We start from the raw sequence: 10,618 nt of genomic DNA, 5'->3' as shown, positions 1-10,618 counted from the left end.
CACTGCCTAGGTTCAAGTGATTCTCATGCCTCAGCCTCCCACGTAGCTGGGACTACAGGCACGCACCACCACATCCGGCTAATTTTTTTTGTATTTTTATTAGAGGCAGGGTTTCACCATGTTGGCCAGACTGGTCTCAAACTCCTGACCTCAGGTGATCCACCCACTTTGGCCTCCCAAAGTGCTGGGATTACAGGTGTGAGCCACCGCACCCGGCCTTGTGTGTCTTTTCTACCATGGGGACTGATGATCAGAGAAACCTGCCCTGAAGCATGAGAAAGAGGGAGGGTTGGGAGGAAAACTGTGTGAAATAAAGGAATGAACTAGGCTTTATAAATAAACTTGCATATAAATTGTATATTATTTGCTAACTCAGAATCCTTTGCTTCAATTTCTCCTTGGGTTAAAAATAAAGAGATAATCACTGTCTTTAAAGGTCATGGTAAGGATTAAATTGAAAACATGTACGTATATACCTGTCTTATATTGTATATAATTTGGTGTTCAGTGAATTAGGTATTTTTTTCCCTTGGGAAATAGAGGGATTGGCACAATGTCTTGGAATTACTGTATTATAGAAACACAGGAATGAGATATACTAGTGTATGCTAGGACATTGCCTGAGGTGCTGAAAGTGTATAATAAGTTACATTATGGTGGGTAAAGCAGTTTAACAGATCCATTCTTTGTAACACAGCTGCAGCAAAAATAGAATTGTATAATTAAACTACAGTATGAAAAGACTCTTTGAAGGTTAATTTACAAATGAAAATTTACTGCTATGTTTGTTAATCTCTTTGAAGGAGACTTAATACTGTATCAAATGTTCCTTTTTTAATTGACAGAAACAAAGCACTATGTACATGGCTGTGCTGAGTGAGCCATGTAAATCTGTAAGGTTATGTATTTTGGTATGATGGTAATAGCTTATTTTCATATTATATAGCCATTAAATTGATCCTTGGCATTTATCTTCCTCTTTGAAAAGTTACTGTGAGTAATAGTATTATCAGGTTGTTACCTGGATTAATATGTCACAAATGGATGAGCCTCTCAGCAAACCAGGGAAGTTATCTCAAATGGGACTGAAATAATGGGATTAGATACCTGAGTTCCTTATGCTAACTCCAGAATTCACCCAAATGCAAGTTGGGCTTGAGAGTTACAGCCAATCATCTTTATAACGAACCAGTTCCTGCAAATAGCCCTGAGCCCCTTCGATGTGGGAGACTGTGTGTTCCTGGTTAGGAAGGTGAAAAAGATGAAATAAAATGTGTTCTCCAGTAAAAGAGACTTAGGCCATTTTAGTGAGGGTGAACAACATACCTACTTAATTGGGTTGTTGTGAGCAATAAAGATCAGTATAGGAAAATGTTTAGTACAGTGTTTTCTACATAGTAACTCTTAGAAAGCATTAGCTGTTACTGTATTTTAAAATCCTACAGTTTCCTTCTATGACGATGCTCTACTTAAAATGGTGATTTAATTCTTAAGCCTGTTTGTAATAAAGGTTTAGAAAAGAACCAAAATAACTTATTGCTTCTACTGCAACTACTTTAGGACATTTAAATATAAAGTAAACTAACAGGAAGTTGTCTCGTTGTATAGGCAGGGTAATGTACAAGCTATTTTAAGAAGGGGCTCTTTGCATTTCAGTGTTCATCTGTCAGTTGGCCGTAGTAGAAACACCCTGTTTAGCACCATTGGGGGATTAAGTATCCCACATGAGTGAACAACCATTTATTGAGTACTTACATGTATCAGGCACCTGCTCTGAATGCTTTACATGAAGTAACTCATTTAGTCCTCACAAGCTTATGGGGTAGATCCCTATTTTATAGGTGATATAACACAGACCCAGAGAGGTTAAACACGAGTTCATGGAACTGGCAAGTGGGTGAGACAGAATTCTCACAAGATTCATATCGTTAACCAGTACTCTTGCCTCTTGAGTAATTGAACCTTGACTCCTTTGAGTTATAAAACTTACTTTATTTCAAACATTTTGGAGGCAAATTATTTCTAAAATGTGTTACTTATTTCCCTACTTTCTTAATTAGAATGTAGTGGGTGCAGTTAATAGGCACACTATTTTAGTGTTGGTACACATGAAAAACACAGATATTCTTAAGGATTGTTGATTTGTGTTCCACTGTTCATGTTCAACGTTATTTTTCATGGTTTTGAATTGCTGTAATATCTAGTTTTTCAAAAGCTTTTTACTTAAATACAGTATAACAGTACAGAAAAGGGCTCAAATCATCAGTATACAGCTCATTTCAACCATTTTTAACAAAGTGAATACGCACATGTTATTAGCACCCAGATCAAGAAACGTAACGTTGCCTTACCCAGAAGTCCTCCATGCCCTCTTGAAATCGCTATGTGCCTTTGCCCAAGTGACCACTGTCCTTACTTTAATGCCATAGATTTGCTTCCCTGTTTTTGAATGTAAATAAATGGAGTCATCAGCATATGATTATATCAGCTTATTTACTGGACAGGTATCTTTATTTTTTGGTATCTGCTAAGACTGGAAAATAGGGGTATCAAGGCTTGAGTTGTAAATATTGATGGCATGAAGGATCCTCTTTTGAATAAAGCATATAGGATTTTAATGTATGATATTTGTAACATAGTTTTCATTTCTGAGTATTTTTTCAGGTTTGTGTTTTGCCTGGGTGAAGTCAGAATGTAACTTTCAGATATACAAATGTTTACCTTGGTTATCAGGCTATGTAGTTTATAAGAGCAGTAAAACTTAAAATACAGCATTCAGTGCTAGTTGCATTATGAGAATGAAGTCAAATGTAGCACCTCAGGTTATATATATGTATAGGGTATACATATAGGTCTATTCATGTAAATATACAGTGTTGATTTATCCTGATTACTGAGACATTCCATTATGGCTTATTGAAAATTACATATAAACCTTATTTCAAAAATGATTTTTAGATACTTGATTTTTAAGAAGCTTATCACCATAGGCCAATTCCTCTTATTTGACAAACAAGGAAGTTGTGGCTATGTGAGCTCGTAATTTGAGGTTAAGTGGAACAGAGGAGAACTGTGACAGGCAGAACATCTACTTTCCTTTCATATTCTCTGTAAAACCAAATCAGTGAGAAGGATGTAAGGAGAACTAGGACAGTATATGAACTTTTTCCTTCTTAAAGCTTTTTCTGTTTAGGAGCATATTTATATAACTGAGAAGATTGTTTGAAATTTTAGCTTAAGGCTAATATATTACTTCAGTATATACTCATTGGACACTTACAGGTATTGTAGGTATTGGAGCAATGAAGAAAACAATGAGCTTAATTTCAGTGAGGATAAGACAGTTAATGAGTCGACAAATATTTATCAGGAGATGATAAATGCAATGAAGGAAATAAAACTAGGGTGAAAAGGAAGAGAATGGTAGGGAAAGTGTATGTGTGTTTGCTGTTGTGTAAGGTGGTCAGGAAAATCTTCATAGTTGACATTTGAGAAGAGGGAAGGAAGGGACGGAGTGATAAGATACCCTTCAGGTGGAGAGAATGGCATGTGCATGGGCCCTGTTGGATAGCATTGTTGGATTTTTGGAGAAACTTCCAGGAGACCACAGGGCTGGTGTGGAGTAAGCAATGGAGAGAGTAATAGAATAGATCAGAGAGGTAGTCTAGGCTAGAATGTACAGAGTCTTGTAGACATCATCTACAAGATGTAAGGACATTGCCATTGTATGTCATTTACTCTGAGATGGGGAGCTACTGCAGGGTTTTTGAGAAAAGTTGTGACATGATTTGATTTATGTTTGGAAATGATCACTTCAGCTGTTTCGCTGAAATGACACTCTAGAAGGTCTAGTCTTAGAGCAGGGAGACCAATTAGTAGGCTTGTCCGGGGAGAGAAAGTGCTAGAGCTCCCTTGTTAGCTGTGGAGGTGGTAATAGGTGGTATAGGTGGAGCTATATGTGGATATTAAATACAGTGAAAGCCTTTCTATTCTGTTGTCCTGAAAGTCAAGTTCGTTGTCATATGAACTTTATTGTGAAGTAAAGGCATAAAAGCTTATCCCTTTGTATGATATAATTTAAAAAGCTAAGAAATTGGAACAACTTGTGTTCAAATGCTGAATGTTATAAGATACAATAAACACCAAAGCAAATAGTTAAACCTTTTTTTTTTTTTTTTGCTTCTTGCCTTGTCCCTGATCCCTTTAAAACTCAGGATTTATTTGAGCTTTTTTCTTTACTGTTTTGGTTGATACTGCTTTCATTTTCTACTTGGGTTAAGATGTATCTTGCTAATAATCTAAAATCACGCCATTCTGTTACAGAATTACAGACTTTGAACTCAAAGAAGTGGACAAAGCCTAATGCTCAAACTGTCTGCTAATTACAGGAACTTCTCTGGTGTATCCCTTATAGATTGTCATTCGTTAGCTCCTCAAATACTTTGGGTGACTGGGAACTTATTGCTCCTAAATGACTTTTCCATTAGTAGACAGTTCTGGTTTGTGAAAAGTTCTTTGTTCCATTAAACTAAAATCTTTCAGTACTTTCTTTGGGTTCTAGATATATCCGTTGAAGCAAAGAGTGGCTATTTTTTCTCTTAATGTTTTAAAAGACCCCATATTAGTCAGGGTTCTATACAGAAATAGAACCAGAAGAATGAATGTGTATGTTCATTATTAAAAATTAATATAATTTTATATAGTGCATATCTGTAATTATATTACTAATTATTTAATTGCAGTTAAAGTACTCAAAGATGTAACTTAAAATAATTGTTTTATACGTGTGTCTACATATCTACATAGATAGAGATAGATAAAACATAGAGATTTATTTCAAGGAATTGGCTGAGGTGATTGAAGAGATCCAAATCCAAATCCAAAATCCGTAGGATAGGCTGGCAGATTGGAAACTCTCGGGCAGGCGATGATGCTGCCGTCTTGGGGCAGAATTTCTTTCTCAGAAAAGGCTTTCCTACTGATTGGATCAGGCCCACCCACATTTCCAAGAATAATTTCCTTTGCTTAAAGTCAACTGATCGTAGATGTTAACTGTGTTTACAAAATACCATCACAGTAGCACCCAGGTTAGTGTTTGACTGAATAACTGGATACTATAGTCTATACACGTTGACACACAAAAACTGTCATAGTCCATCTTTGTCAACTTGGCGCCCATACACATCTTCTTAAATGATACTTCATCTCCAAATGAACGCAATAACAAACTCATACTTCTGCCTAACGTAATATGAATATCCTTCAAACAACTGAAAACATGCCAACCCTTTCTCCAGAAGAGGATGCAGAGTCCCTGGGTAATGTTCGTTCTCCCTAATAAGCTGTAACTTAAATATCATGATGTAAAGTTAGCTATTATTAATATATCTTATGTCAGATGATAAGGGGATTAAAGAGCAAGAAAACAAAGATATTTGCTTAATATCTAAATATATTCATTACAAAATAAGGAAGACCTAACAATTACAGTTTTCTGTGGCTGGTCACATGGTTGTAGCTGGTTTTTATTTATGATTACCTTCTTCCACTATCCATTCCATTTTTCCTTTTCCCTAAGCAATTCCATTTTTCCTTTTCCCTAAGCAAGCACCTTGGCTCTTTGTGGTTCTTTGCCTGTTGGGGTGATCCAAAACTTCATTCCTGAAGGGTCTGGGCATACCCAATTTAAGTAGTCCTTAAATTGGGTTATTGTAGTTTTCCACTGACTTTAACCACAGAGCATGGTAGTAATTACAAGATCTCTCGTTTTGCGGACTTAATCTTTCATACCTCCATTGTATGGTAGCAGTTGAATTTCTTCTTAGGAACTAGCAACCCTGGTCAGTACAGTAACCCTGGGTCTTCTTTGCCTGTTCATTCTGAGGCATGAGGAGTTCAAAGTGGCCAGGTGGCAGTCTTAATGTCAGTTCAGTGGAATCATTCCATCTCCCAGTGGAAACAGTCCTCTTTTTGGAACTAAGACCTCTAGACCAGCAGAGGATAAGGTTAAAGAATAGGCAACAAAAATTTTGCTAGTGAAACAATAGGGATAATAGTGAGTGGCACCACTCTTATTTCTCTCTCTTGATTCTGGGATCCATGAATCCTGGCCATGGGAGAAATAGTACCATATACTGGATGCTGATTTAGAGCATATGCAGCCTCATGGAAAATACTGCACAAGTTTTTGTCACCTTGCTGACGACATAACTGAGTCTTCAAAAATCCATTCTACCATTCTGTTAAGCCAGCTACTTCAGGATGATGAGGAACATGGTAAGTAAGGCCAGTGAATTTCATGAGTATGGGTCCATTGCTACACTTCATGTGCTGTAATGTGTGTTTCTTGATCAGAAGCAATACTGTGTGAAACACCTAGATGCTGGATAAGGCATTCTGTGGGTTTGGCAGAATGATTGCATGCAGGGAAGGGAAATCCATATCCAGAGTATCTGTTGTAATAAGAACAAAACACTGCCCCATTCATGATGGCAGTGGTCCAATATAATCAGTCTTTCATGAAACAGTTGGCTGATCACTCTGGGGAATGGTGGCATATCAGGGACTTATTATTGATTTCTGTAACTGGCAGATTGGGCACTCATTAGCAGCTGTAGCCAGATCTGCCTTGGTACATAGAGGTTCATTTTGCTGAGCCACGTTCCTCCTTCCTGTGGCCTCTCTGTTCATGATGGAAGTGGCCAGGGAAAGAAGTTGGCTGGTATCTGCAGAATGAGTTACTCTGTCGACTTGATTATTAAAATCCTGCTCTGCTAAGGTCACCCTTTGGTCAGCATTCACATGGGACACAGATACCTTCACATTTCTTGCCCATTCAAAGAGGTCTATCTGCATTATTTCTCCAGATCCCTTTGTTACCATTTTCCCAATTATGTCCTTCCAATTCTCTGACCATCCAGCTAAACAGTAGGCCACATCCTATGAATTGGTATACACGGTGGCACCTCTAGCCGTTTCTTCTTCCATGCAAAATGAGAGCCAAGTGTGCCACCCCAAGTTCTGTCCACAGGAGAGTTTTCCTTCATTATGATCCTTAAGGACTGTTCCAGAAGGGCAGTTAGTGCTACAGCCATCCGCTTTGTGATAGTGTGTGCATATTGTGCACAGTCATCTGTAAACTAGACCCATGTTTTTTCCCTTCTGTCAACTGATAGTAGGGAACTTCCCCTGAGGTCACAGGTGTGGGCTGGGAGAGAGAAGGGAATGTGGCAGGAATGGGGACCATGGGCATTTGTACAACTTCTTCATATAACTTACTTGAACCTTCAGGGCCTGTTTGATCTTGATCTTTCATATTCTATTTTCATTCAGTGAGGGAGTACTGCCAAGCATGCCCCACTTTATGAATTGTGGGGCCAGGTATCTTCCAGTTCATAATGGGCAGCTCAGGTCTCATGGCAACTCCTTGGCACATTGTTCAGCATTTGGTCTCTAATAAGGCCTCATAGCAAGCCAAAATCTGTTTCTCAAAAGGAGACTACTTTTCCAGAGAGGATGGCAGAGCTTTGCTCTAAGATCCTAAGGGTCTGCACTCTGATTAACCTATGTGAACATGTCAGCAGAGGCTTCACACAGAAGCTCTATCTGCCTCTGAAACTTGAAGCACTATTGGATCTACTGGATCATATGTCCCAAGTGGCACAGCAGCGTACAATGGCAGCCTAGTCTGCTGCGGAGCCTTTTCTTGTTCTGGGCCACATTCAGAACTAATAGCTTTTTAGTTCAGTTTCTGTGATGGATAATTTTTTGTGTGTGTCAACTTGGCTGGTCTGTGGTGCCCAGTTGTTTGGTCAACGACTAGTCTAGATGTTGCCATGAAAGTAATTTGTAGATATGATTAGTATCTGTAATTAGTTGATGCTGAGAGATTGCCCTAGATGATGTGAGTGGGCCTTATCCAATCAGTTGAAGGCCTTAAGAGCAGAAACTGAGGTTTCCTGAAAAACAAGTATTTCTGCCTCAAGACTGTAACCTAGACATTTTGCCTGAGTTTCCAGCTTGCTAGCTTGCTCCTGTGACAGAATTTGGACTCAAGTAAAACATCAACTCTTGCCCGCACTGCAGATTTCAGACTTGTCAGCCTGTATAATCTTGTGAACTAGTTCCTTAAAATAAATCTCTATATTTATACACATATATATGTGTTTGTACATGTATATATACATATAAACATTTGTATATACATACACACACCCCCCCCATTGGTTGTTGGTTCTGTTTTTCTAGAAAACCCTGAATGATACACTCAGTAAATGGGTTAGAGTAGCACATCCAAATGAGGAATATGTTGCCTTCCAAATACAGAGAGGCCTACTAGGCATTCTGTCTTTCTTGATTTTAGGAGGGACTAGATGAAAACAACTTTTCCTTCACATTAGAAGGGATATGTCAACATGTACCACACCACTAGACCCTTAGAAATTTCACCAAGGTGGAAGGCTCCTTGTCTATTCGGGTGATATGGGTTGGCTCTGTGTCCTCACCCAAATCTCATCCTGTAGCTCCCGTAATTCCCACGTGTTGTGGGAGGGACCCAGTGGGAGATGATTGAATCTTGGGGGTGGGTCTTTCCCATGCTGTTCTCATGATAGTGAATGGGTCTTGTGAGATCTGATGGTTTTAAAATGGGAGTTTCTCTGCCCAAGCTCTCTTTGCCTGCTTTTATCCGTGTAAGATGTGACTTGCTCCTCCTTACCTTCTGCCATGATTGTGAGGCCTCCCCAGCCATGCAGAACTGTAAGTCCAATAAACCTCTTTCTTTTGTGAATTGCCCAGTCTTGGGTATATCTTTATCAGCAGTGTGAAAATGAATTAATACATCAGGCTATAAGAAATTACCAAAGACTGGGTGGCCTAAACAACAAACATTTATTTCTCACAGCTCTGGAGGCTGAGAAATCCAAGATCGAGGTGCTGGCAGATCCAGTGTCTAGTGAGGGCACTCTTCTGTTTTGCGGCCATCTTTTTGTATCTTCATGTGATGGAGAGCAGAGAGAGTGAGTGAGCTCCTGTTTCATAAGAGCACTAATCCTGTTCAAGATGGTGTCACCCTCATGACTGACAGACCTCCCAAAGGTCTCACTTCCTATTATTATTACATTGGGAGTTAGGATCTTAACATGAATTTTGGGGTGGGGACACATATATTCAGTCCATGACACCCCTGGATTTTGTCTTACTCATTTCTTACCTTCTGACATGCAGATGTTTCACCAATAAGCCTAGAGTAATTGCAGTTTCTTGCTTTCTAGGTCCAATTAGCATAAGGTCATGAATGTAATGGGTTGGTGTGGTGTCTTGTGGAAGGGAAAGTTGATCAAGGTCTCTGGATTAAATTATGACATAGGGCTGGAGAGTTGATATAACCCTGAGGTAAGACTGAAAGTGTATTGCCTTTCAATCTTGCTAACTAAAAACAAACTACTTCTGGCAGTTTTTATTAACACATATTGAGGGAAAAAAGCATTTTTGAGATCCATATTTGCAAACCAGTTACCAGGGTATGTTTTAGTTTGCTCAAGCAGTGAAACCACATCTGGTACAGCAATTAGAGTTGGAGTTACCTAGTTAAGTTTATAATCACTGTCATTCTCCAGAATCCATCTGTTTTCTGCATGAGGTAAATAGGTGAGTTGAATGGGAATGTGTTAGAATCACTACCCCTGCATCCTTCAGGCCCTTGATAGTGGCACTAATGTATGCAGTTTTAGAGTGAAACATATTTGGAGTGACATAAAATACAGAGAAGAACCTTAAATGTTTATGTAGTCTAATGAAAAATAAAGGGAACCATTAAACCACCTTCAGGTCACGAAATAGAACTTCATCAACACCCCTAGAAGCTCCCCCTCCCCATAGTTTCTCTTAACCACAACCTCTCCTACTGCCAGAGTTATCATTATTTCTGTCATAATACTTCTTTTTCACTTTTTAAAATTTGTGTATGTTTACCTAAATAATAATATTTAGTTTTGTCTTTTTTGAACTGTATATTAATAAAATCATTGTATGTGCTTTTTGCCTGTCTTGCTGTTGCACAAAAAAGTGTGATATTTGTCCATTTTGTTCTGTGTAGCTGCGTTCATTCATTTTTATTGCTGTATTCCAATTTTGAATACATTGTAGTTTATCCTCTTTTCTTATGAAGATTTTGTTTCTAGTTTTGACCTTTTATAAACGTTCTGTGAATGTTCATAAATTTTATGAATATGCTGTGAATATTTCTTTATTGCACATTTTTGTGAGTTTCTCAAGGTTGTGTAACCAAGGTGAGGTTGCTGGATTAGATGATATCAGCTTTACTTAGTAATGCCAAATTATTTGCCCAAGGGGATGTATCAGTTTACTTTTCCAGTGTCATGAACGTTGGTATTAAACATTCATTTTTTTTTTTTGAAGTTGAGCGTCATTTCATATTACTGATTATCTAGATTTCTTTTGGAGATTGTCTATTTAAGTCATCTGTCCTTTTTTTTTTTTAATTGAATTGGTGTGTTTTTTTCTTAGAGATAATTCTTTTTTGAGATGGAGTCTTGTTCTGTCGCCCAGGCTAGAGTGCAGTGGCACGATCTCAGGTCACTGCAACCTCTGCCTCCCG

At 38.4% G+C, this 10,618-nt stretch overlaps 1 protein-coding gene across 3 annotated transcripts in view; it reads left to right on the top strand.

Moving 5' to 3' along the window:
* The window catches only part of STIM2 (stromal interaction molecule 2), a 162,388-nt gene that overhangs the window by 22,600 nt on the left and 129,170 nt on the right, over positions 1–10,618 (top strand). The window lies entirely within an intron of this gene.

Source organism: Chlorocebus sabaeus, chromosome 27 (assembly GCF_047675955.1).
Source record: "Chlorocebus sabaeus isolate Y175 chromosome 27, mChlSab1.0.hap1, whole genome shotgun sequence".
Taxonomy (NCBI): Eukaryota; Metazoa; Chordata; class Mammalia; order Primates; family Cercopithecidae; genus Chlorocebus; species Chlorocebus sabaeus.
The sequence above is the reverse complement of the archived record's forward strand: the minus strand, read 5'-3'. Positions and strand labels throughout refer to the sequence as shown.